The sequence below is a fragment of the Corylus avellana genome, chromosome 5 (assembly GCF_965113065.1).
Source record: "Corylus avellana chromosome 5, dhCorAvel1.hap1.2, whole genome shotgun sequence".
Classification (NCBI taxonomy): Eukaryota; Viridiplantae; Streptophyta; class Magnoliopsida; order Fagales; family Betulaceae; genus Corylus; species Corylus avellana.
Genome location: NC_142494.1, coordinates 10,108,896 through 10,129,958, shown reverse-complemented (window position 1 = coordinate 10,129,958; position 21,063 = coordinate 10,108,896). Strand labels below are relative to the sequence as shown.

The window sequence follows — 21,063 nt, the reverse complement described above, 5'->3', positions numbered from 1 at the left end:
AAAAGTCAAACGGACACATGCGAGCGCCGGATCCATTAACTGTTAGGGCCAGTTCAGCTAGATGCGTAAGGCTTATATGTATTTTGCGTAAGGATGCTAACGGGTGCGATCATACCAGCACTAATGCACCGGATCCCATCAGAACTCCGCAGTTAAGCGTGCTTGGGCGAGAGTAGTACTAGGATGGGTGACCTCCTGGGAAGTCCTCGTGTTGCACCCCTCATTTTGCTTTTAGCTTTTTGGTCCGCGCGGCTTTGGCCACGGTCACCTAGCCAGGGCTGGGTGAGCACATTTTCGAGCTCAAAATCCATCATTTTGACCCCCAAGTAGCTCATTTTGATCCGTGCTCTGTAGAAAAGGCGTTTTTACGGAGTATTTGGTCTTACTCGCGGACACGTCTTTACGGAGCATTTTCACCATACTTACTTCTTAATCACGATGTTATATTATCCCAAAAGTCAAACGGACACATGCGAGCGCCGGATCCATTAACTGTTAGGGCCAGTTCAGCTAGATGCGTAAGGCTTATATGTATTTTGCGTAAGGATGCTAACGGGTGCGATCATACCAGCACTAATGCACCGGATCCCATCAGAACTCCGCAGTTAAGCGTGCTTGGGCGAGAGTAGTACTAGGATGGGTGACCTCCTGGGAAGTCCTCGTGTTGCACCCCTCATTTTGCTTTTAGCTTTTTGGTCCGCGCGGCTTTGGCCACGGTCACCTAGCCAGGGCTGGGTGAGCACATTTTCGAGCTCAAAATCCATCATTTTGACCCCCAAGTAGCTCATTTTGATCCGTGCTCTGTAGAAAAGGCGTTTTTACGGAGTATTTGGTCTTACTCGCGGACACGTCTTTACGGAGCATTTTCACCATACTTACTTCTTAATCACGATGTTATATTATCCCAAAAGTCAAACGGACACATGCGAGCGCCGGATCCATTAACTGTTAGGGCCAGTTCAGCTAGATGCGTAAGGCTTATATGTATTTTGCGTAAGGATGCTAACGGGTGCGATCATACCAGCACTAATGCACCGGATCCCATCAGAACTCCGCAGTTAAGCGTGCTTGGGCGAGAGTAGTACTAGGATGGGTGACCTCCTGGGAAGTCCTCGTGTTGCACCCCTCATTTTGCTTTTAGCTTTTTGGTCCGCGCGGCTTTGGCCACGGTCACCTAGCCAGGGCTGGGTGAGCACATTTTCGAGCTCAAAATCCATCATTTTGACCCCCAAGTAGCTCATTTTGATCCGTGCTCTGTAGAAAAGGCGTTTTTACGGAGTATTTGGTCTTACTCGCGGACACGTCTTTACGGAGCATTTTCACCATACTTACTTCTTAATCACGATGTTATATTATCCCAAAAGTCAAACGGACACATGCGAGCGCCGGATCCATTAACTGTTAGGGCCAGTTCAGCTAGATGCGTAAGGCTTATATGTATTTTGCGTAAGGATGCTAACGGGTGCGATCATACCAGCACTAATGCACCGGATCCCATCAGAACTCCGCAGTTAAGCGTGCTTGGGCGAGAGTAGTACTAGGATGGGTGACCTCCTGGGAAGTCCTCGTGTTGCACCCCTCATTTTGCTTTTAGCTTTTTGGTCCGCGCGGCTTTGGCCACGGTCACCTAGCCAGGGCTGGGTGAGCACATTTTCGAGCTCAAAATCCATCATTTTGACCCCCAAGTAGCTCATTTTGATCCGTGCTCTGTAGAAAAGGCGTTTTTACGGAGTATTTGGTCTTACTCGCGGACACGTCTTTACGGAGCATTTTCACCATACTTACTTCTTAATCACGATGTTATATTATCCCAAAAGTCAAACGGACACATGCGAGCGCCGGATCCATTAACTGTTAGGGCCAGTTCAGCTAGATGCGTAAGGCTTATATGTATTTTGCGTAAGGATGCTAACGGGTGCGATCATACCAGCACTAATGCACCGGATCCCATCAGAACTCCGCAGTTAAGCGTGCTTGGGCGAGAGTAGTACTAGGATGGGTGACCTCCTGGGAAGTCCTCGTGTTGCACCCCTCATTTTGCTTTTAGCTTTTTGGTCCGCGCGGCTTTGGCCACGGTCACCTAGCCAGGGCTGGGTGAGCACATTTTCGAGCTCAAAATCCATCATTTTGACCCCCAAGTAGCTCATTTTGATCCGTGCTCTGTAGAAAAGGCGTTTTTACGGAGTATTTGGTCTTACTCGCGGACACGTCTTTACGGAGCATTTTCACCATACTTACTTCTTAATCACGATGTTATATTATCCCAAAAGTCAAACGGACACATGCGAGCGCCGGATCCATTAACTGTTAGGGCCAGTTCAGCTAGATGCGTAAGGCTTATATGTATTTTGCGTAAGGATGCTAACGGGTGCGATCATACCAGCACTAATGCACCGGATCCCATCAGAACTCCGCAGTTAAGCGTGCTTGGGCGAGAGTAGTACTAGGATGGGTGACCTCCTGGGAAGTCCTCGTGTTGCACCCCTCATTTTGCTTTTAGCTTTTTGGTCCGCGCGGCTTTGGCCACGGTCACCTAGCCAGGGCTGGGTGAGCACATTTTCGAGCTCAAAATCCATCATTTTGACCCCCAAGTAGCTCATTTTGATCCGTGCTCTGTAGAAAAGGCGTTTTTACGGAGTATTTGGTCTTACTCGCGGACACGTCTTTACGGAGCATTTTCACCATACTTACTTCTTAATCACGATGTTATATTATCCCAAAAGTCAAACGGACACATGCGAGCGCCGGATCCATTAACTGTTAGGGCCAGTTCAGCTAGATGCGTAAGGCTTATATGTATTTTGCGTAAGGATGCTAACGGGTGCGATCATACCAGCACTAATGCACCGGATCCCATCAGAACTCCGCAGTTAAGCGTGCTTGGGCGAGAGTAGTACTAGGATGGGTGACCTCCTGGGAAGTCCTCGTGTTGCACCCCTCATTTTGCTTTTAGCTTTTTGGTCCGCGCGGCTTTGGCCACGGTCACCTAGCCAGGGCTGGGTGAGCACATTTTCGAGCTCAAAATCCATCATTTTGACCCCCAAGTAGCTCATTTTGATCCGTGCTCTGTAGAAAAGGCGTTTTTACGGAGTATTTGGTCTTACTCGCGGACACGTCTTTACGGAGCATTTTCACCATACTTACTTCTTAATCACGATGTTATATTATCCCAAAAGTCAAACGGACACATGCGAGCGCCGGATCCATTAACTGTTAGGGCCAGTTCAGCTAGATGCGTAAGGCTTATATGTATTTTGCGTAAGGATGCTAACGGGTGCGATCATACCAGCACTAATGCACCGGATCCCATCAGAACTCCGCAGTTAAGCGTGCTTGGGCGAGAGTAGTACTAGGATGGGTGACCTCCTGGGAAGTCCTCGTGTTGCACCCCTCATTTTGCTTTTAGCTTTTTGGTCCGCGCGGCTTTGGCCACGGTCACCTAGCCAGGGCTGGGTGAGCACATTTTCGAGCTCAAAATCCATCATTTTGACCCCCAAGTAGCTCATTTTGATCCGTGCTCTGTAGAAAAGGCGTTTTTACGGAGTATTTGGTCTTACTCGCGGACACGTCTTTACGGAGCATTTTCACCATACTTACTTCTTAATCACGATGTTATATTATCCCAAAAGTCAAACGGACACATGCGAGCGCCGGATCCATTAACTGTTAGGGCCAGTTCAGCTAGATGCGTAAGGCTTATATGTATTTTGCGTAAGGATGCTAACGGGTGCGATCATACCAGCACTAATGCACCGGATCCCATCAGAACTCCGCAGTTAAGCGTGCTTGGGCGAGAGTAGTACTAGGATGGGTGACCTCCTGGGAAGTCCTCGTGTTGCACCCCTCATTTTGCTTTTAGCTTTTTGGTCCGCGCGGCTTTGGCCACGGTCACCTAGCCAGGGCTGGGTGAGCACATTTTCGAGCTCAAAATCCATCATTTTGACCCCCAAGTAGCTCATTTTGATCCGTGCTCTGTAGAAAAGGCGTTTTTACGGAGTATTTGGTCTTACTCGCGGACACGTCTTTACGGAGCATTTTCACCATACTTACTTCTTAATCACGATGTTATATTATCCCAAAAGTCAAACGGACACATGCGAGCGCCGGATCCATTAACTGTTAGGGCCAGTTCAGCTAGATGCGTAAGGCTTATATGTATTTTGCGTAAGGATGCTAACGGGTGCGATCATACCAGCACTAATGCACCGGATCCCATCAGAACTCCGCAGTTAAGCGCGCTTGGGCGAGAGTAGTACTAGGATGGGTGACCTCCTGGGAAGTCCTCGTGTTGCACCCCTCATTTTGCTTTTAGCTTTTTGGTCCGCGCGGCTTTGGCCACGGTCACCTAGCCAGGGCTGGGTGAGCACATTTTCGAGCTCAAAATCCATCATTTTGACCCCCAAGTAGCTCATTTTGATCCGTGCTCTGTAGAAAAGGCGTTTTTACGGAGTATTTGGTCTTACTCGCGGACACGTCTTTACGGAGCATTTTCACCATACTTACTTCTTAATCACGATGTTATATTATCCCAAAAGTCAAACGGACACATGCGAGCGCCGGATCCATTAACTGTTAGGGCCAGTTCAGCTAGATGCGTAAGGCTTATATGTATTTTGCGTAAGGATGCTAACGGGTGCGATCATACCAGCACTAATGCACCGGATCCCATCAGAACTCCGCAGTTAAGCGCGCTTGGGCGAGAGTAGTACTAGGATGGGTGACCTCCTGGGAAGTCCTCGTGTTGCACCCCTCATTTTGCTTTTAGCTTTTTGGTCCGCGCGGCTTTGGCCACGGTCACCTAGCCAGGGCTGGGTGAGCACATTTTCGAGCTCAAAATCCATCATTTTGACCCCCAAGTAGCTCATTTTGATCCGTGCTCTGTAGAAAAGGCGTTTTTACGGAGTATTTGGTCTTACTCGCGGACACGTCTTTACGGAGCATTTTCACCATACTTACTTCTTAATCACGATGTTATATTATCCCAAAAGTCAAACGGACACATGCGAGCGCCGGATCCATTAACTGTTAGGGCCAGTTCAGCTAGATGCGTAAGGCTTATATGTATTTTGCGTAAGGATGCTAACGGGTGCGATCATACCAGCACTAATGCACCGGATCCCATCAGAACTCCGCAGTTAAGCGCGCTTGGGCGAGAGTAGTACTAGGATGGGTGACCTCCTGGGAAGTCCTCGTGTTGCACCCCTCATTTTGCTTTTAGCTTTTTGGTCCGCGCGGCTTTGGCCACGGTCACCTAGCCAGGGCTGGGTGAGCACATTTTCGAGCTCAAAATCCATCATTTTGACCCCCAAGTAGCTCATTTTGATCCGTGCTCTGTAGAAAAGGCGTTTTTACGGAGTATTTGGTCTTACTCGCGGACACGTCTTTACGGAGCATTTTCACCATACTTACTTCTTAATCACGATGTTATATTATCCCAAAAGTCAAACGGACACATGCGAGCGCCGGATCCATTAACTGTTAGGGCCAGTTCAGCTAGATGCGTAAGGCTTATATGTATTTTGCGTAAGGATGCTAACGGGTGCGATCATACCAGCACTAATGCACCGGATCCCATCAGAACTCCGCAGTTAAGCGTGCTTGGGCGAGAGTAGTACTAGGATGGGTGACCTCCTGGGAAGTCCTCGTGTTGCACCCCTCATTTTGCTTTTAGCTTTTTGGTCCGCGCGGCTTTGGCCACGGTCACCTAGCCAGGGCTGGGTGAGCACATTTTCGAGCTCAAAATCCATCATTTTGACCCCAAGTAGCTCATTTTGATCCGTGCTCTGTAGAAAAGGCGTTTTTACGAGTATTTGGTCTTACTCGCGGGACACGTCTTTACGGAGCATTTTCACCATACTTACTTCTTAATCACGATGTTATATTATCCCAAAAGTCAAACGGACACATGCGAGCGCCGGATCCATTAACTGTTAGGGCCAGTTCAGCTAGATGCGTAAGGCTTATATGTATTTTGCGTAAGGATGCTAACGGGTGCGATCATACCAGCACTAATGCACCGGATCCCATCAGAACTCCGCAGTTAAGCGTGCTTGGGAGAGGGTAGTACTAGGATGGGTGACCTCCTGGGAAGTCCTCGTGTTGCACCCCTCATTTTGCTTTTAGCTTTTTTGGTCCGCGCGGCTTTGGCCACGGTCACCTAGCCAGGGCTGGGTGAGCACATTTTCGAGCTCCATCATTTTGACCCCCAAGTAGCTCATTTTGATCCGTGCTCTGTAGAAAAGGCGTTTTTACGGAGTATTTGGTCTTACTCGCGGACACGTCTTTACGGAGCATTTTCACCATACTTACTTCTTAATCACGATGTTATATTATCCCAAAAGTCAAACGGACACATGCGAGCGCCGGATCCATTAACTGTTAGGGCCAGTTCAGCTAGATGCGTAAGGCTTATATGTATTTTGCGTAAGGATGCTAACGGGTGCGATCATACCAGCACTAATGCACCGGATCCCATCAGAACTCCGCAGTTAAGCGTGCTTGGGCGAGAGTAGTACTAGGATGGGTGACCTCCTGGGAAGTCCTCGTGTTGCACCCCTCATTTTGCTTTTAGCTTTTTGGTCCGCGCGGCTTTGGCCACGGTCACCTAGCCAGGGCTGGGTGAGCACATTTTCGAGCTCAAAATCCATCATTTTGACCCCCAAGTAGCTCATTTTGATCCGTGCTCTGTAGAAAAGGCGTTTTTACGGAGTATTTGGTCTTACTCGCGGACACGTCTTTACGGAGCATTTTCACCATACTTACTTCTTAATCACGATGTTATATTATCCCAAAAGTCAAACGGACACATGCGAGCGCCGGATCCATTAACTGTTAGGGCCAGTTCAGCTAGATGCGTAAGGCTTATATGTATTTTGCGTAAGGATGCTAACGGGTGCGATCATACCAGCACTAATGCACCGGATCCCATCAGAACTCCGCAGTTAAGCGTGCTTGGGCGAGAGTAGTACTAGGATGGGTGACCTCCTGGGAAGTCCTCGTGTTGCACCCCTCATTTTGCTTTTAGCTTTTTGGTCCGCGCGGCTTTGGCCACGGTCACCTAGCCAGGGCTGGGTGAGCACATTTTCGAGCTCAAAATCCATCATTTTGACCCCCAAGTAGCTCATTTTGATCCGTGCTCTGTAGAAAAGGCGTTTTTACGGAGTATTTGGTCTTACTCGCGGACACGTCTTTACGGAGCATTTTCACCATACTTACTTCTTAATCACGATGTTATATTATCCCAAAAGTCAAACGGACACATGCGAGCGCCGGATCCATTAACTGTTAGGGCCAGTTCAGCTAGATGCGTAAGGCTTATATGTATTTTGCGTAAGGATGCTAACGGGTGCGATCATACCAGCACTAATGCACCGGATCCCATCAGAACTCCGCAGTTAAGCGTGCTTGGGCGAGAGTAGTACTAGGATGGGTGACCTCCTGGGAAGTCCTCGTGTTGCACCCCTCATTTTGCTTTTAGCTTTTTGGTCCGCGCGGCTTTGGCCACGGTCACCTAGCCAGGGCTGGGTGAGCACATTTTCGAGCTCAAAATCCATCATTTTGACCCCCAAGTAGCTCATTTTGATCCGTGCTCTGTAGAAAAGGCGTTTTTACGGAGTATTTGGTCTTACTCGCGGACACGTCTTTACGGAGCATTTTCACCATACTTACTTCTTAATCACGATGTTATATTATCCCAAAAGTCAAACGGACACATGCGAGCGCCGGATCCATTAACTGTTAGGGCCAGTTCAGCTAGATGCGTAAGGCTTATATGTATTTTGCGTAAGGATGCTAACGGGTGCGATCATACCAGCACTAATGCACCGGATCCCATCAGAACTCCGCAGTTAAGCGTGCTTGGGCGAGAGTAGTACTAGGATGGGTGACCTCCTGGGAAGTCCTCGTGTTGCACCCCTCATTTTGCTTTTAGCTTTTTGGTCCGCGCGGCTTTGGCCACGGTCACCTAGCCAGGGCTGGGTGAGCACATTTTCGAGCTCAAAATCCATCATTTTGACCCCCAAGTAGCTCATTTTGATCCGTGCTCTGTAGAAAAGGCGTTTTTACGGAGTATTTGGTCTTACTCGCGGACACGTCTTTACGGAGCATTTTCACCATACTTACTTCTTAATCACGATGTTATATTATCCCAAAAGTCAAACGGACACATGCGAGCGCCGGATCCATTAACTGTTAGGGCCAGTTCAGCTAGATGCGTAAGGCTTATATGTATTTTGCGTAAGGATGCTAACGGGTGCGATCATACCAGCACTAATGCACCGGATCCCATCAGAACTCCGCAGTTAAGCGTGCTTGGGCGAGAGTAGTACTAGGATGGGTGACCTCCTGGGAAGTCCTCGTGTTGCACCCCTCATTTTGCTTTTAGCTTTTTGGTCCGCGCGGCTTTGGCCACGGTCACCTAGCCAGGGCTGGGTGAGCACATTTTCGAGCTCAAAATCCATCATTTTGACCCCCAAGTAGCTCATTTTGATCCGTGCTCTGTAGAAAAGGCGTTTTTACGGAGTATTTGGTCTTACTCGCGGACACGTCTTTACGGAGCATTTTCACCATACTTACTTCTTAATCACGATGTTATATTATCCCAAAAGTCAAACGGACACATGCGAGCGCCGGATCCATTAACTGTTAGGGCCAGTTCAGCTAGATGCGTAAGGCTTATATGTATTTTGCGTAAGGATGCTAACGGGTGCGATCATACCAGCACTAATGCACCGGATCCCATCAGAACTCCGCAGTTAAGCGTGCTTGGGCGAGAGTAGTACTAGGATGGGTGACCTCCTGGGAAGTCCTCGTGTTGCACCCCTCATTTTGCTTTTAGCTTTTTGGTCCGCGCGGCTTTGGCCACGGTCACCTAGCCAGGGCTGGGTGAGCACATTTTCGAGCTCAAAATCCATCATTTTGACCCCCAAGTAGCTCATTTTGATCCGTGCTCTGTAGAAAAGGCGTTTTTACGGAGTATTTGGTCTTACTCGCGGACACGTCTTTACGGAGCATTTTCACCATACTTACTTCTTAATCACGATGTTATATTATCCCAAAAGTCAAACGGACACATGCGAGCGCCGGATCCATTAACTGTTAGGGCCAGTTCAGCTAGATGCGTAAGGCTTATATGTATTTTGCGTAAGGATGCTAACGGGTGCGATCATACCAGCACTAATGCACCGGATCCCATCAGAACTCCGCAGTTAAGCGTGCTTGGGCGAGAGTAGTACTAGGATGGGTGACCTCCTGGGAAGTCCTCGTGTTGCACCCCTCATTTTGCTTTTAGCTTTTTGGTCCGCGCGGCTTTGGCCACGGTCACCTAGCCAGGGCTGGGTGAGCACATTTTCGAGCTCAAAATCCATCATTTTGACCCCCAAGTAGCTCATTTTGATCCGTGCTCTGTAGAAAAGGCGTTTTTACGGAGTATTTGGTCTTACTCGCGGACACGTCTTTACGGAGCATTTTCACCATACTTACTTCTTAATCACGATGTTATATTATCCCAAAAGTCAAACGGACACATGCGAGCGCCGGATCCATTAACTGTTAGGGCCAGTTCAGCTAGATGCGTAAGGCTTATATGTATTTTGCGTAAGGATGCTAACGGGTGCGATCATACCAGCACTAATGCACCGGATCCCATCAGAACTCCGCAGTTAAGCGTGCTTGGGCGAGAGTAGTACTAGGATGGGTGACCTCCTGGGAAGTCCTCGTGTTGCACCCCTCATTTTGCTTTTAGCTTTTTGGTCCGCGCGGCTTTGGCCACGGTCACCTAGCCAGGGCTGGGTGAGCACATTTTCGAGCTCAAAATCCATCATTTTGACCCCCAAGTAGCTCATTTTGATCCGTGCTCTGTAGAAAAGGCGTTTTTACGGAGTATTTGGTCTTACTCGCGGACACGTCTTTACGGAGCATTTTCACCATACTTACTTCTTAATCACGATGTTATATTATCCCAAAAGTCAAACGGACACATGCGAGCGCCGGATCCATTAACTGTTAGGGCCAGTTCAGCTAGATGCGTAAGGCTTATATGTATTTTGCGTAAGGATGCTAACGGGTGCGATCATACCAGCACTAATGCACCGGATCCCATCAGAACTCCGCAGTTAAGCGTGCTTGGGCGAGAGTAGTACTAGGATGGGTGACCTCCTGGGAAGTCCTCGTGTTGCACCCCTCATTTTGCTTTTAGCTTTTTGGTCCGCGCGGCTTTGGCCACGGTCACCTAGCCAGGGCTGGGTGAGCACATTTTCGAGCTCAAAATCCATCATTTTGACCCCCAAGTAGCTCATTTTGATCCGTGCTCTGTAGAAAAGGCGTTTTTACGGAGTATTTGGTCTTACTCGCGGACACGTCTTTACGGAGCATTTTCACCATACTTACTTCTTAATCACGATGTTATATTATCCCAAAAGTCAAACGGACACATGCGAGCGCCGGATCCATTAACTGTTAGGGCCAGTTCAGCTAGATGCGTAAGGCTTATATGTATTTTGCGTAAGGATGCTAACGGGTGCGATCATACCAGCACTAATGCACCGGATCCCATCAGAACTCCGCAGTTAAGCGTGCTTGGGCGAGAGTAGTACTAGGATGGGTGACCTCCTGGGAAGTCCTCGTGTTGCACCCCTCATTTTGCTTTTAGCTTTTTGGTCCGCGCGGCTTTGGCCACGGTCACCTAGCCAGGGCTGGGTGAGCACATTTTCGAGCTCAAAATCCATCATTTTGACCCCCAAGTAGCTCATTTTGATCCGTGCTCTGTAGAAAAGGCGTTTTTACGGAGTATTTGGTCTTACTCGCGGACACGTCTTTACGGAGCATTTTCACCATACTTACTTCTTAATCACGATGTTATATTATCCCAAAAGTCAAACGGACACATGCGAGCGCCGGATCCATTAACTGTTAGGGCCAGTTCAGCTAGATGCGTAAGGCTTATATGTATTTTGCGTAAGGATGCTAACGGGTGCGATCATACCAGCACTAATGCACCGGATCCCATCAGAACTCCGCAGTTAAGCGTGCTTGGGCGAGAGTAGTACTAGGATGGGTGACCTCCTGGGAAGTCCTCGTGTTGCACCCCTCATTTTGCTTTTAGCTTTTTGGTCCGCGCGGCTTTGGCCACGGTCACCTAGCCAGGGCTGGGTGAGCACATTTTCGAGCTCAAAATCCATCATTTTGACCCCCAAGTAGCTCATTTTGATCCGTGCTCTGTAGAAAAGGCGTTTTTACGGAGTATTTGGTCTTACTCGCGGACACGTCTTTACGGAGCATTTTCACCATACTTACTTCTTAATCACGATGTTATATTATCCCAAAAGTCAAACGGACACATGCGAGCGCCGGATCCATTAACTGTTAGGGCCAGTTCAGCTAGATGCGTAAGGCTTATATGTATTTTGCGTAAGGATGCTAACGGGTGCGATCATACCAGCACTAATGCACCGGATCCCATCAGAACTCCGCAGTTAAGCGTGCTTGGGCGAGAGTAGTACTAGGATGGGTGACCTCCTGGGAAGTCCTCGTGTTGCACCCCTCATTTTGCTTTTAGCTTTTTGGTCCGCGCGGCTTTGGCCACGGTCACCTAGCCAGGGCTGGGTGAGCACATTTTCGAGCTCAAAATCCATCATTTTGACCCCCAAGTAGCTCATTTTGATCCGTGCTCTGTAGAAAAGGCGTTTTTACGGAGTATTTGGTCTTACTCGCGGACACGTCTTTACGGAGCATTTTCACCATACTTACTTCTTAATCACGATGTTATATTATCCCAAAAGTCAAACGGACACATGCGAGCGCCGGATCCATTAACTGTTAGGGCCAGTTCAGCTAGATGCGTAAGGCTTATATGTATTTTGCGTAAGGATGCTAACGGGTGCGATCATACCAGCACTAATGCACCGGATCCCATCAGAACTCCGCAGTTAAGCGTGCTTGGGCGAGAGTAGTACTAGGATGGGTGACCTCCTGGGAAGTCCTCGTGTTGCACCCCTCATTTTGCTTTTAGCTTTTTGGTCCGCGCGGCTTTGGCCACGGTCACCTAGCCAGGGCTGGGTGAGCACATTTTCGAGCTCAAAATCCATCATTTTGACCCCCAAGTAGCTCATTTTGATCCGTGCTCTGTAGAAAAGGCGTTTTTACGGAGTATTTGGTCTTACTCGCGGACACGTCTTTACGGAGCATTTTCACCATACTTACTTCTTAATCACGATGTTATATTATCCCAAAAGTCAAACGGACACATGCGAGCGCCGGATCCATTAACTGTTAGGGCCAGTTCAGCTAGATGCGTAAGGCTTATATGTATTTTGCGTAAGGATGCTAACGGGTGCGATCATACCAGCACTAATGCACCGGATCCCATCAGAACTCCGCAGTTAAGCGTGCTTGGGCGAGAGTAGTACTAGGATGGGTGACCTCCTGGGAAGTCCTCGTGTTGCACCCCTCATTTTGCTTTTAGCTTTTTGGTCCGCGCGGCTTTGGCCACGGTCACCTAGCCAGGGCTGGGTGAGCACATTTTCGAGCTCAAAATCCATCATTTTGACCCCCAAGTAGCTCATTTTGATCCGTGCTCTGTAGAAAAGGCGTTTTTACGGAGTATTTGGTCTTACTCGCGGACACGTCTTTACGGAGCATTTTCACCATACTTACTTCTTAATCACGATGTTATATTATCCCAAAAGTCAAACGGACACATGCGAGCGCCGGATCCATTAACTGTTAGGGCCAGTTCAGCTAGATGCGTAAGGCTTATATGTATTTTGCGTAAGGATGCTAACGGGTGCGATCATACCAGCACTAATGCACCGGATCCCATCAGAACTCCGCAGTTAAGCGTGCTTGGGCGAGAGTAGTACTAGGATGGGTGACCTCCTGGGAAGTCCTCGTGTTGCACCCCTCATTTTGCTTTTAGCTTTTTGGTCCGCGCGGCTTTGGCCACGGTCACCTAGCCAGGGCTGGGTGAGCACATTTTCGAGCTCAAAATCCATCATTTTGACCCCCAAGTAGCTCATTTTGATCCGTGCTCTGTAGAAAAGGCGTTTTTACGGAGTATTTGGTCTTACTCGCGGACACGTCTTTACGGAGCATTTTCACCATACTTACTTCTTAATCACGATGTTATATTATCCCAAAAGTCAAACGGACACATGCGAGCGCCGGATCCATTAACTGTTAGGGCCAGTTCAGCTAGATGCGTAAGGCTTATATGTATTTTGCGTAAGGATGCTAACGGGTGCGATCATACCAGCACTAATGCACCGGATCCCATCAGAACTCCGCAGTTAAGCGTGCTTGGGCGAGAGTAGTACTAGGATGGGTGACCTCCTGGGAAGTCCTCGTGTTGCACCCCTCATTTTGCTTTTAGCTTTTTGGTCCGCGCGGCTTTGGCCACGGTCACCTAGCCAGGGCTGGGTGAGCACATTTTCGAGCTCAAAATCCATCATTTTGACCCCCAAGTAGCTCATTTTGATCCGTGCTCTGTAGAAAAGGCGTTTTTACGGAGTATTTGGTCTTACTCGCGGACACGTCTTTACGGAGCATTTTCACCATACTTACTTCTTAATCACGATGTTATATTATCCCAAAAGTCAAACGGACACATGCGAGCGCCGGATCCATTAACTGTTAGGGCCAGTTCAGCTAGATGCGTAAGGCTTATATGTATTTTGCGTAAGGATGCTAACGGGTGCGATCATACCAGCACTAATGCACCGGATCCCATCAGAACTCCGCAGTTAAGCGTGCTTGGGCGAGAGTAGTACTAGGATGGGTGACCTCCTGGGAAGTCCTCGTGTTGCACCCCTCATTTTGCTTTTAGCTTTTTGGTCCGCGCGGCTTTGGCCACGGTCACCTAGCCAGGGCTGGGTGAGCACATTTTCGAGCTCAAAATCCATCATTTTGACCCCCAAGTAGCTCATTTTGATCCGTGCTCTGTAGAAAAGGCGTTTTTACGGAGTATTTGGTCTTACTCGCGGACACGTCTTTACGGAGCATTTTCACCATACTTACTTCTTAATCACGATGTTATATTATCCCAAAAGTCAAACGGACACATGCGAGCGCCGGATCCATTAACTGTTAGGGCCAGTTCAGCTAGATGCGTAAGGCTTATATGTATTTTGCGTAAGGATGCTAACGGGTGCGATCATACCAGCACTAATGCACCGGATCCCATCAGAACTCCGCAGTTAAGCGTGCTTGGGCGAGAGTAGTACTAGGATGGGTGACCTCCTGGGAAGTCCTCGTGTTGCACCCCTCATTTTGCTTTTAGCTTTTTGGTCCGCGCGGCTTTGGCCACGGTCACCTAGCCAGGGCTGGGTGAGCACATTTTCGAGCTCAAAATCCATCATTTTGACCCCCAAGTAGCTCATTTTGATCCGTGCTCTGTAGAAAAGGCGTTTTTACGGAGTATTTGGTCTTACTCGCGGACACGTCTTTACGGAGCATTTTCACCATACTTACTTCTTAATCACGATGTTATATTATCCCAAAAGTCAAACGGACACATGCGAGCGCCGGATCCATTAACTGTTAGGGCCAGTTCAGCTAGATGCGTAAGGCTTATATGTATTTTGCGTAAGGATGCTAACGGGTGCGATCATACCAGCACTAATGCACCGGATCCCATCAGAACTCCGCAGTTAAGCGTGCTTGGGCGAGAGTAGTACTAGGATGGGTGACCTCCTGGGAAGTCCTCGTGTTGCACCCCTCATTTTGCTTTTAGCTTTTTGGTCCGCGCGGCTTTGGCCACGGTCACCTAGCCAGGGCTGGGTGAGCACATTTTCGAGCTCAAAATCCATCATTTTGACCCCCAAGTAGCTCATTTTGATCCGTGCTCTGTAGAAAAGGCGTTTTTACGGAGTATTTGGTCTTACTCGCGGACACGTCTTTACGGAGCATTTTCACCATACTTACTTCTTAATCACGATGTTATATTATCCCAAAAGTCAAACGGACACATGCGAGCGCCGGATCCATTAACTGTTAGGGCCAGTTCAGCTAGATGCGTAAGGCTTATATGTATTTTGCGTAAGGATGCTAACGGGTGCGATCATACCAGCACTAATGCACCGGATCCCATCAGAACTCCGCAGTTAAGCGTGCTTGGGCGAGAGTAGTACTAGGATGGGTGACCTCCTGGGAAGTCCTCGTGTTGCACCCCTCATTTTGCTTTTAGCTTTTTGGTCCGCGCGGCTTTGGCCACGGTCACCTAGCCAGGGCTGGGTGAGCACATTTTCGAGCTCAAAATCCATCATTTTGACCCCCAAGTAGCTCATTTTGATCCGTGCTCTGTAGAAAAGGCGTTTTTACGGAGTATTTGGTCTTACTCGCGGACACGTCTTTACGGAGCATTTTCACCATACTTACTTCTTAATCACGATGTTATATTATCCCAAAAGTCAAACGGACACATGCGAGCGCCGGATCCATTAACTGTTAGGGCCAGTTCAGCTAGATGCGTAAGGCTTATATGTATTTTGCGTAAGGATGCTAACGGGTGCGATCATACCAGCACTAATGCACCGGATCCCATCAGAACTCCGCAGTTAAGCGTGCTTGGGCGAGAGTAGTACTAGGATGGGTGACCTCCTGGGAAGTCCTCGTGTTGCACCCCTCATTTTGCTTTTAGCTTTTTGGTCCGCGCGGCTTTGGCCACGGTCACCTAGCCAGGGCTGGGTGAGCACATTTTCGAGCTCAAAATCCATCATTTTGACCCCCAAGTAGCTCATTTTGATCCGTGCTCTGTAGAAAAGGCGTTTTTACGGAGTATTTGGTCTTACTCGCGGACACGTCTTTACGGAGCATTTTCACCATACTTACTTCTTAATCACGATGTTATATTATCCCAAAAGTCAAACGGACACATGCGAGCGCCGGATCCATTAACTGTTAGGGCCAGTTCAGCTAGATGCGTAAGGCTTATATGTATTTTGCGTAAGGATGCTAACGGGTGCGATCATACCAGCACTAATGCACCGGATCCCATCAGAACTCCGCAGTTAAGCGTGCTTGGGCGAGAGTAGTACTAGGATGGGTGACCTCCTGGGAAGTCCTCGTGTTGCACCCCTCATTTTGCTTTTAGCTTTTTGGTCCGCGCGGCTTTGGCCACGGTCACCTAGCCAGGGCTGGGTGAGCACATTTTCGAGCTCAAAATCCATCATTTTGACCCCCAAGTAGCTCATTTTGATCCGTGCTCTGTAGAAAAGGCGTTTTTACGGAGTATTTGGTCTTACTCGCGGACACGTCTTTACGGAGCATTTTCACCATACTTACTTCTTAATCACGATGTTATATTATCCCAAAAGTCAAACGGACACATGCGAGCGCCGGATCCATTAACTGTTAGGGCCAGTTCAGCTAGATGCGTAAGGCTTATATGTATTTTGCGTAAGGATGCTAACGGGTGCGATCATACCAGCACTAATGCACCGGATCCCATCAGAACTCCGCAGTTAAGCGTGCTTGGGCGAGAGTAGTACTAGGATGGGTGACCTCCTGGGAAGTCCTCGTGTTGCACCCCTCATTTTGCTTTTAGCTTTTTGGTCCGCGCGGCTTTGGCCACGGTCACCTAGCCAGGGCTGGGTGAGCACATTTTCGAGCTCAAAATCCATCATTTTGACCCCCAAGTAGCTCATTTTGATCCGTGCTCTGTAGAAAAGGCGTTTTTACGGAGTATTTGGTCTTACTCGCGGACACGTCTTTACGGAGCATTTTCACCATACTTACTTCTTAATCACGATGTTATATTATCCCAAAAGTCAAACGGACACATGCGAGCGCCGGATCCATTAACTGTTAGGGCCAGTTCAGCTAGATGCGTAAGGCTTATATGTATTTTGCGTAAGGATGCTAACGGGTGCGATCATACCAGCACTAATGCACCGGATCCCATCAGAACTCCGCAGTTAAGCGTGCTTGGGCGAGAGTAGTACTAGGATGGGTGACCTCCTGGGAAGTCCTCGTGTTGCACCCCTCATTTTGCTTTTAGCTTTTTGGTCCGCGCGGCTTTGGCCACGGTCACCTAGCCAGGGCTGGGTGAGCACATTTTCGAGCTCAAAATCCATCATTTTGACCCCCAAGTAGCTCATTTTGATCCGTGCTCTGTAGAAAAGGCGTTTTTACGGAGTATTTGGTCTTACTCGCGGACACGTCTTTACGGAGCATTTTCACCATACTTACTTCTTAATCACGATGTTATATTATCCCAAAAGTCAAACGGACACATGCGAGCGCCGGATCCATTAACTGTTAGGGCCAGTTCAGCTAGATGCGTAAGGCTTATATGTATTTTGCGTAAGGATGCTAACGGGTGCGATCATACCAGCACTAATGCACCGGATCCCATCAGAACTCCGCAGTTAAGCGTGCTTGGGCGAGAGTAGTACTAGGATGGGTGACCTCCTGGGAAGTCCTCGTGTTGCACCCCTCATTTTGCTTTTAGCTTTTTGGTCCGCGCGGCTTTGGCCACGGTCACCTAGCCAGGGCTGGGTGAGCACATTTTCGAGCTCAAAATCCATCATTTTGACCCCCAAGTAGCTCATTTTGATCCGTGCTCTGTAGAAAAGGCGTTTTTACGGAGTATTTGGTCTTACTCGCGGACACGTCTTTACGGAGCATTTTCACCATACTTACTTCTTAATCACGATGTTATATTATCCCAAAAGTCAAACGGACACATGCGAGCGCCGGATCCATTAACTGTTAGGGCCAGTTCAGCTAGATGCGTAAGGCTTATATGTATTTTGCGTAAGGATGCTAACGGGTGCGATCATACCAGCACTAATGCACCGGATCCCATCAGAACTCCGCAGTTAAGCGTGCTTGGGCGAGAGTAGTACTAGGATGGGTGACCTCCTGGGAAGTCCTCGTGTTGCACCCCTCATTTTGCTTTTAGCTTTTTGGTCCGCGCGGCTTTGGCCACGGTCACCTAGCCAGGGCTGGGTGAGCACATTTTCGAGCTCAAAATCCATCATTTTGACCCCCAAGTAGCTCATTTTGATCCGTGCTCTGTAGAAAAGGCGTTTTTACGGAGTATTTGGTCTTACTCGCGGACACGTCTTTACGGAGCATTTTCACCATACTTACTTCTTAATCACGATGTTATATTATCCCAAAAGTCAAACGGACACATGCGAGCGCCGGATCCATTAACTGTTAGGGCCAGTTCAGCTAGATGCGTAAGGCTTATATGTATTTTGCGTAAGGATGCTAACGGGTGCGATCATACCAGCACTAATGCACCGGATCCCATCAGAACTCCGCAGTTAAGCGTGCTTGGGCGAGAGTAGTACTAGGATGGGTGACCTCCTGGGAAGTCCTCGTGTTGCACCCCTCATTTTGCTTTTAGCTTTTTGGTCCGCGCGGCTTTGGCCACGGTCACCTAGCCAGGGCTGGGTGAGCACATTTTCGAGCTCAAAATCCATCATTTTGACCCCCAAGTAGCTCATTTTGATCCGTGCTCTGTAGAAAAGGCGTTTTTACGGAGTATTTGGTCTTACTCGCGGACACGTCTTTACGGAGCATTTTCACCATACTTACTTCTTAATCACGATGTTATATTATCCCAAAAGTCAAACGGACACATGCGAGCGCCGGATCCATTAACTGTTAGGGCCAGTTCAGCTAGATGCGTAAGGCTTATATGTATTTTGCGTAAGGATGCTAACGGGTGCGATCATACCAGCACTAATGCACCGGATCCCATCAGAACTCCGCAGTTAAGCGTGCTTGGGCGAGAGTAGTACTAGGATGGGTGACCTCCTGGGAAGTCCTCGTGTTGCACCCCTCATTTTGCTTTTAGCTTTTTGGTCCGCGCGGCTTTGGCCACGGTCACCTAGCCAGGGCTGGGTGAGCACATTTTCGAGCTCAAAATCCATCATTTTGACCCCCAAGTAGCTCATTTTGATCCGTGCTCTGTAGAAAAGGCGTTTTTACGGAGTATTTGGTCTTACTCGCGGACACGTCTTTACGGAGCATTTTCACCATACTTACTTCTTAATCACGATGTTATATTATCCCAAAAGTCAAACGGACACATGCGAGCGCCGGATCCATTAACTGTTAGGGCCAGTTCAGCTAGATGCGTAAGGCTTATATGTATTTTGCGTAAGGATGCTAACGGGTGCGATCATACCAGCACTAATGCACCGGATCCCATCAGAACTCCGCAGTTAAGCGTGCTTGGGCGAGAGTAGTACTAGGATGGGTGACCTCCTGGGAAGTCCTCGTGTTGCACCCCTCATTTTGCTTTTAGCTTTTTGGTCCGCGCGGCTTTGGCCACGGTCACCTAGTCAAAATCCATCATTTTGACCCCCAAGTAGCTCATTTTGATCCGTGCTCTGTAGAAAAGGCGTTTTTACGGAGTATTTGGTCTTACTCGCGGACACGTCTTTACGGAGCATTTTCACCATACTTACTTCTTAATCACGATGTTATATTATCCCAAAAGTCAAACGGACACATGCGAGCGCCGGATCCATTAACTGTTAGGGCCAGTTCAGCTAGATGCGTAAGGCTTATATGTATTTTGCGTAAGGATGCTAACGGGTGCGATCATACCAGCACTAATGCACCGGATCCCATCAGAACTCCGCAGTTAAGCGTGCTTGGGCGAGAGTAGTACTAGGATGGGTGACCTCCTGGGAAGTCCTCGTGTTGCACCCCTCATTTTGCTTTTAGCTTTTTGGTCCGCGCGGCTTTGGCCACGGTCACCTAGCCAGGGCTGGGTGAGCACATTTTCGAGCTCAAAATCCATCATTTTGACCCCCAAGTAGCTCATTTTGATCCGTGCTCTGTAGAAAAGGCGTTTTTACGGAGTATTTGGTCTTACTCGCGGACACGTCTTTACGGAGCATTTTCACCATACTTACTTCTTAATCACGATGTTATATTATCCCAAAAGTCAAACGGACACATGCGAGCGCCGGATCCATTAACTGTTAGGGCCAGTTCAGCTAGATGCGTAAGGCTTATATGTATTTTGCGTAAGGATGCTAACGGGTGCGATCATACCAGCACTAATGCACCGGATCCCATCAGAACTCCGCAGTTAAGCGTGCTTGGGCGAGAGTAGTACTAGGATGGGTGACCTCCTGGGAAGTCCTCGTGTTGCACCCCTCATTTTGCTTTTAGCTTTTTGGTCCGCGCGGCTTTGGCCACGGTCACCTAGCCAGGGCTGGGTGAGCACATTTTCGAGCTCAAAATCCATCATTTTGACCCCCAAGTAGCTCATTTTGATCCGTGCTCTGTAGAAAAGGCGTTTTTACGGAGTATTTGGTCTTACTCGCGGACACGTCTTTACGGAGCATTTTCACCATACTTACTTCTTAATCACGATGTTATATTATCCCAAAAGTCAAACGGACACATGCGAGCGCCGGATCCATTAACTGTTAGGGCCAGTTCAGCTAGATGCGTAAGGCTTATATGTATTTTGCGTAAGGATGCTAACGGGTGCGATCATACCAGCACTAATGCACCGGATCCCATCAGAACTCCGCAGTTAAGCGTGCTTGGGCGAGAGTAGTACTAGGATGGGTGACCTCCTGGGAAGTCCTCGTGTTGCACCCCTCATTTTGCTTTTAGCTTTTTGGTCCGCGCGGCTTTGGCCACGGTCACCTAGCCAGGGCTGGGTGAGCACATTTTCGAGCTCAAAATCCATCATTTTGACCCCCAAGTAGCTCATTTTGATCCGTGCTCTGTAGAAAAGGCGTTTTTACGGAGTATTTGGTCTTACTCGCGGACACGTCTTTACGGAGCATTTTCACCATACTTACTTCTTAATCACGATGTTATATTATCCCAAAAGTCAAACGGACACATGCGAGCGCCGGATCCATTAACTGTTAGGGCCAGTTCAGCTAGATGCGTAAGGCTTATATGTATTTTGCGTAAGGATGCTAACGGGTGCGATCATACCAGCACTAATGCACCGGATCCCATCAGAACTCCGCAGTTAAGCGTGCTTGGGCGAGAGTAGTACTAGGATGGGTGACCTCCTGGGAAGTCCTCGTGTTGCACCCCTCATTTTGCTTTTAGCTTTTTGGTCCGCGCGGCTTTGGC

At 48.6% G+C, this 21,063-nt stretch overlaps 47 non-coding genes and 1 pseudogene across 47 annotated transcripts; 47 read left to right on the top strand and 1 right to left on the bottom strand.

Annotated features, from left to right (window-relative positions):
• Nucleotides 1-21,063, bottom strand: part of LOC148585377 (protein FAR1-RELATED SEQUENCE 5-like) — a 218,629-nt pseudogene that overhangs the window by 121,376 nt on the left and 76,190 nt on the right.
• Nucleotides 102-220, top strand: LOC148585567 (5S ribosomal RNA). The gene has a single exon (XR_015912305.1). It is a non-coding gene; the product is annotated as a 5S ribosomal RNA (ribosomal RNA).
• Nucleotides 555-673, top strand: LOC148585566 (5S ribosomal RNA). Its single transcript, XR_015912304.1, has one exon. It is a non-coding gene; the product is annotated as a 5S ribosomal RNA (ribosomal RNA).
• Nucleotides 1,008-1,126, top strand: LOC148585565 (5S ribosomal RNA). Its single transcript, XR_015912303.1, has one exon. It is a non-coding gene; the product is annotated as a 5S ribosomal RNA (ribosomal RNA).
• LOC148585564 (5S ribosomal RNA) lies at nucleotides 1,461-1,579 on the top strand. Its single transcript, XR_015912302.1, has one exon. It is a non-coding gene; the product is annotated as a 5S ribosomal RNA (ribosomal RNA).
• LOC148585563 (5S ribosomal RNA) lies at nucleotides 1,914-2,032 on the top strand. The gene has a single exon (XR_015912301.1). It is a non-coding gene; the product is annotated as a 5S ribosomal RNA (ribosomal RNA).
• Nucleotides 2,367-2,485, top strand: LOC148585562 (5S ribosomal RNA). Its single transcript, XR_015912300.1, has one exon. It is a non-coding gene; the product is annotated as a 5S ribosomal RNA (ribosomal RNA).
• LOC148585561 (5S ribosomal RNA) lies at nucleotides 2,820-2,938 on the top strand. The gene has a single exon (XR_015912299.1). It is a non-coding gene; the product is annotated as a 5S ribosomal RNA (ribosomal RNA).
• On the top strand, nucleotides 3,273-3,391 carry LOC148585560 (5S ribosomal RNA). Its single transcript, XR_015912298.1, has one exon. It is a non-coding gene; the product is annotated as a 5S ribosomal RNA (ribosomal RNA).
• Nucleotides 3,726-3,844, top strand: LOC148585559 (5S ribosomal RNA). The gene has a single exon (XR_015912297.1). It is a non-coding gene; the product is annotated as a 5S ribosomal RNA (ribosomal RNA).
• LOC148585558 (5S ribosomal RNA) lies at nucleotides 4,179-4,297 on the top strand. The gene has a single exon (XR_015912543.1). It is a non-coding gene; the product is annotated as a 5S ribosomal RNA (ribosomal RNA).
• On the top strand, nucleotides 4,632-4,750 carry LOC148585557 (5S ribosomal RNA). Its single transcript, XR_015912542.1, has one exon. It is a non-coding gene; the product is annotated as a 5S ribosomal RNA (ribosomal RNA).
• Nucleotides 5,085-5,203, top strand: LOC148585556 (5S ribosomal RNA). The gene has a single exon (XR_015912541.1). It is a non-coding gene; the product is annotated as a 5S ribosomal RNA (ribosomal RNA).
• LOC148585555 (5S ribosomal RNA) lies at nucleotides 5,538-5,656 on the top strand. The gene has a single exon (XR_015912296.1). It is a non-coding gene; the product is annotated as a 5S ribosomal RNA (ribosomal RNA).
• LOC148585554 (5S ribosomal RNA) lies at nucleotides 5,990-6,108 on the top strand. The gene has a single exon (XR_015912551.1). It is a non-coding gene; the product is annotated as a 5S ribosomal RNA (ribosomal RNA).
• Nucleotides 6,438-6,556, top strand: LOC148585553 (5S ribosomal RNA). The gene has a single exon (XR_015912294.1). It is a non-coding gene; the product is annotated as a 5S ribosomal RNA (ribosomal RNA).
• Nucleotides 6,891-7,009, top strand: LOC148585552 (5S ribosomal RNA). The gene has a single exon (XR_015912293.1). It is a non-coding gene; the product is annotated as a 5S ribosomal RNA (ribosomal RNA).
• LOC148585551 (5S ribosomal RNA) lies at nucleotides 7,344-7,462 on the top strand. The gene has a single exon (XR_015912292.1). It is a non-coding gene; the product is annotated as a 5S ribosomal RNA (ribosomal RNA).
• LOC148585550 (5S ribosomal RNA) lies at nucleotides 7,797-7,915 on the top strand. Its single transcript, XR_015912291.1, has one exon. It is a non-coding gene; the product is annotated as a 5S ribosomal RNA (ribosomal RNA).
• On the top strand, nucleotides 8,250-8,368 carry LOC148585549 (5S ribosomal RNA). The gene has a single exon (XR_015912290.1). It is a non-coding gene; the product is annotated as a 5S ribosomal RNA (ribosomal RNA).
• LOC148585548 (5S ribosomal RNA) lies at nucleotides 8,703-8,821 on the top strand. Its single transcript, XR_015912289.1, has one exon. It is a non-coding gene; the product is annotated as a 5S ribosomal RNA (ribosomal RNA).
• LOC148585547 (5S ribosomal RNA) lies at nucleotides 9,156-9,274 on the top strand. The gene has a single exon (XR_015912288.1). It is a non-coding gene; the product is annotated as a 5S ribosomal RNA (ribosomal RNA).
• LOC148585546 (5S ribosomal RNA) lies at nucleotides 9,609-9,727 on the top strand. The gene has a single exon (XR_015912287.1). It is a non-coding gene; the product is annotated as a 5S ribosomal RNA (ribosomal RNA).
• On the top strand, nucleotides 10,062-10,180 carry LOC148585545 (5S ribosomal RNA). The gene has a single exon (XR_015912286.1). It is a non-coding gene; the product is annotated as a 5S ribosomal RNA (ribosomal RNA).
• Nucleotides 10,515-10,633, top strand: LOC148585544 (5S ribosomal RNA). The gene has a single exon (XR_015912285.1). It is a non-coding gene; the product is annotated as a 5S ribosomal RNA (ribosomal RNA).
• On the top strand, nucleotides 10,968-11,086 carry LOC148585543 (5S ribosomal RNA). The gene has a single exon (XR_015912283.1). It is a non-coding gene; the product is annotated as a 5S ribosomal RNA (ribosomal RNA).
• LOC148585542 (5S ribosomal RNA) lies at nucleotides 11,421-11,539 on the top strand. Its single transcript, XR_015912282.1, has one exon. It is a non-coding gene; the product is annotated as a 5S ribosomal RNA (ribosomal RNA).
• Nucleotides 11,874-11,992, top strand: LOC148585541 (5S ribosomal RNA). The gene has a single exon (XR_015912281.1). It is a non-coding gene; the product is annotated as a 5S ribosomal RNA (ribosomal RNA).
• On the top strand, nucleotides 12,327-12,445 carry LOC148585540 (5S ribosomal RNA). The gene has a single exon (XR_015912280.1). It is a non-coding gene; the product is annotated as a 5S ribosomal RNA (ribosomal RNA).
• On the top strand, nucleotides 12,780-12,898 carry LOC148585539 (5S ribosomal RNA). Its single transcript, XR_015912279.1, has one exon. It is a non-coding gene; the product is annotated as a 5S ribosomal RNA (ribosomal RNA).
• LOC148585538 (5S ribosomal RNA) lies at nucleotides 13,233-13,351 on the top strand. The gene has a single exon (XR_015912278.1). It is a non-coding gene; the product is annotated as a 5S ribosomal RNA (ribosomal RNA).
• Nucleotides 13,686-13,804, top strand: LOC148585537 (5S ribosomal RNA). Its single transcript, XR_015912277.1, has one exon. It is a non-coding gene; the product is annotated as a 5S ribosomal RNA (ribosomal RNA).
• LOC148585536 (5S ribosomal RNA) lies at nucleotides 14,139-14,257 on the top strand. Its single transcript, XR_015912276.1, has one exon. It is a non-coding gene; the product is annotated as a 5S ribosomal RNA (ribosomal RNA).
• On the top strand, nucleotides 14,592-14,710 carry LOC148585535 (5S ribosomal RNA). The gene has a single exon (XR_015912275.1). It is a non-coding gene; the product is annotated as a 5S ribosomal RNA (ribosomal RNA).
• LOC148585534 (5S ribosomal RNA) lies at nucleotides 15,045-15,163 on the top strand. Its single transcript, XR_015912274.1, has one exon. It is a non-coding gene; the product is annotated as a 5S ribosomal RNA (ribosomal RNA).
• On the top strand, nucleotides 15,498-15,616 carry LOC148585533 (5S ribosomal RNA). The gene has a single exon (XR_015912272.1). It is a non-coding gene; the product is annotated as a 5S ribosomal RNA (ribosomal RNA).
• On the top strand, nucleotides 15,951-16,069 carry LOC148585532 (5S ribosomal RNA). The gene has a single exon (XR_015912271.1). It is a non-coding gene; the product is annotated as a 5S ribosomal RNA (ribosomal RNA).
• Nucleotides 16,404-16,522, top strand: LOC148585531 (5S ribosomal RNA). Its single transcript, XR_015912270.1, has one exon. It is a non-coding gene; the product is annotated as a 5S ribosomal RNA (ribosomal RNA).
• On the top strand, nucleotides 16,857-16,975 carry LOC148585530 (5S ribosomal RNA). Its single transcript, XR_015912269.1, has one exon. It is a non-coding gene; the product is annotated as a 5S ribosomal RNA (ribosomal RNA).
• Nucleotides 17,310-17,428, top strand: LOC148585529 (5S ribosomal RNA). Its single transcript, XR_015912268.1, has one exon. It is a non-coding gene; the product is annotated as a 5S ribosomal RNA (ribosomal RNA).
• LOC148585528 (5S ribosomal RNA) lies at nucleotides 17,763-17,881 on the top strand. The gene has a single exon (XR_015912267.1). It is a non-coding gene; the product is annotated as a 5S ribosomal RNA (ribosomal RNA).
• LOC148585527 (5S ribosomal RNA) lies at nucleotides 18,216-18,334 on the top strand. The gene has a single exon (XR_015912266.1). It is a non-coding gene; the product is annotated as a 5S ribosomal RNA (ribosomal RNA).
• On the top strand, nucleotides 18,669-18,787 carry LOC148585526 (5S ribosomal RNA). The gene has a single exon (XR_015912265.1). It is a non-coding gene; the product is annotated as a 5S ribosomal RNA (ribosomal RNA).
• Nucleotides 19,122-19,240, top strand: LOC148585525 (5S ribosomal RNA). The gene has a single exon (XR_015912264.1). It is a non-coding gene; the product is annotated as a 5S ribosomal RNA (ribosomal RNA).
• On the top strand, nucleotides 19,547-19,665 carry LOC148585524 (5S ribosomal RNA). Its single transcript, XR_015912263.1, has one exon. It is a non-coding gene; the product is annotated as a 5S ribosomal RNA (ribosomal RNA).
• LOC148585523 (5S ribosomal RNA) lies at nucleotides 20,000-20,118 on the top strand. The gene has a single exon (XR_015912261.1). It is a non-coding gene; the product is annotated as a 5S ribosomal RNA (ribosomal RNA).
• On the top strand, nucleotides 20,453-20,571 carry LOC148585522 (5S ribosomal RNA). The gene has a single exon (XR_015912260.1). It is a non-coding gene; the product is annotated as a 5S ribosomal RNA (ribosomal RNA).
• On the top strand, nucleotides 20,906-21,024 carry LOC148585521 (5S ribosomal RNA). Its single transcript, XR_015912259.1, has one exon. It is a non-coding gene; the product is annotated as a 5S ribosomal RNA (ribosomal RNA).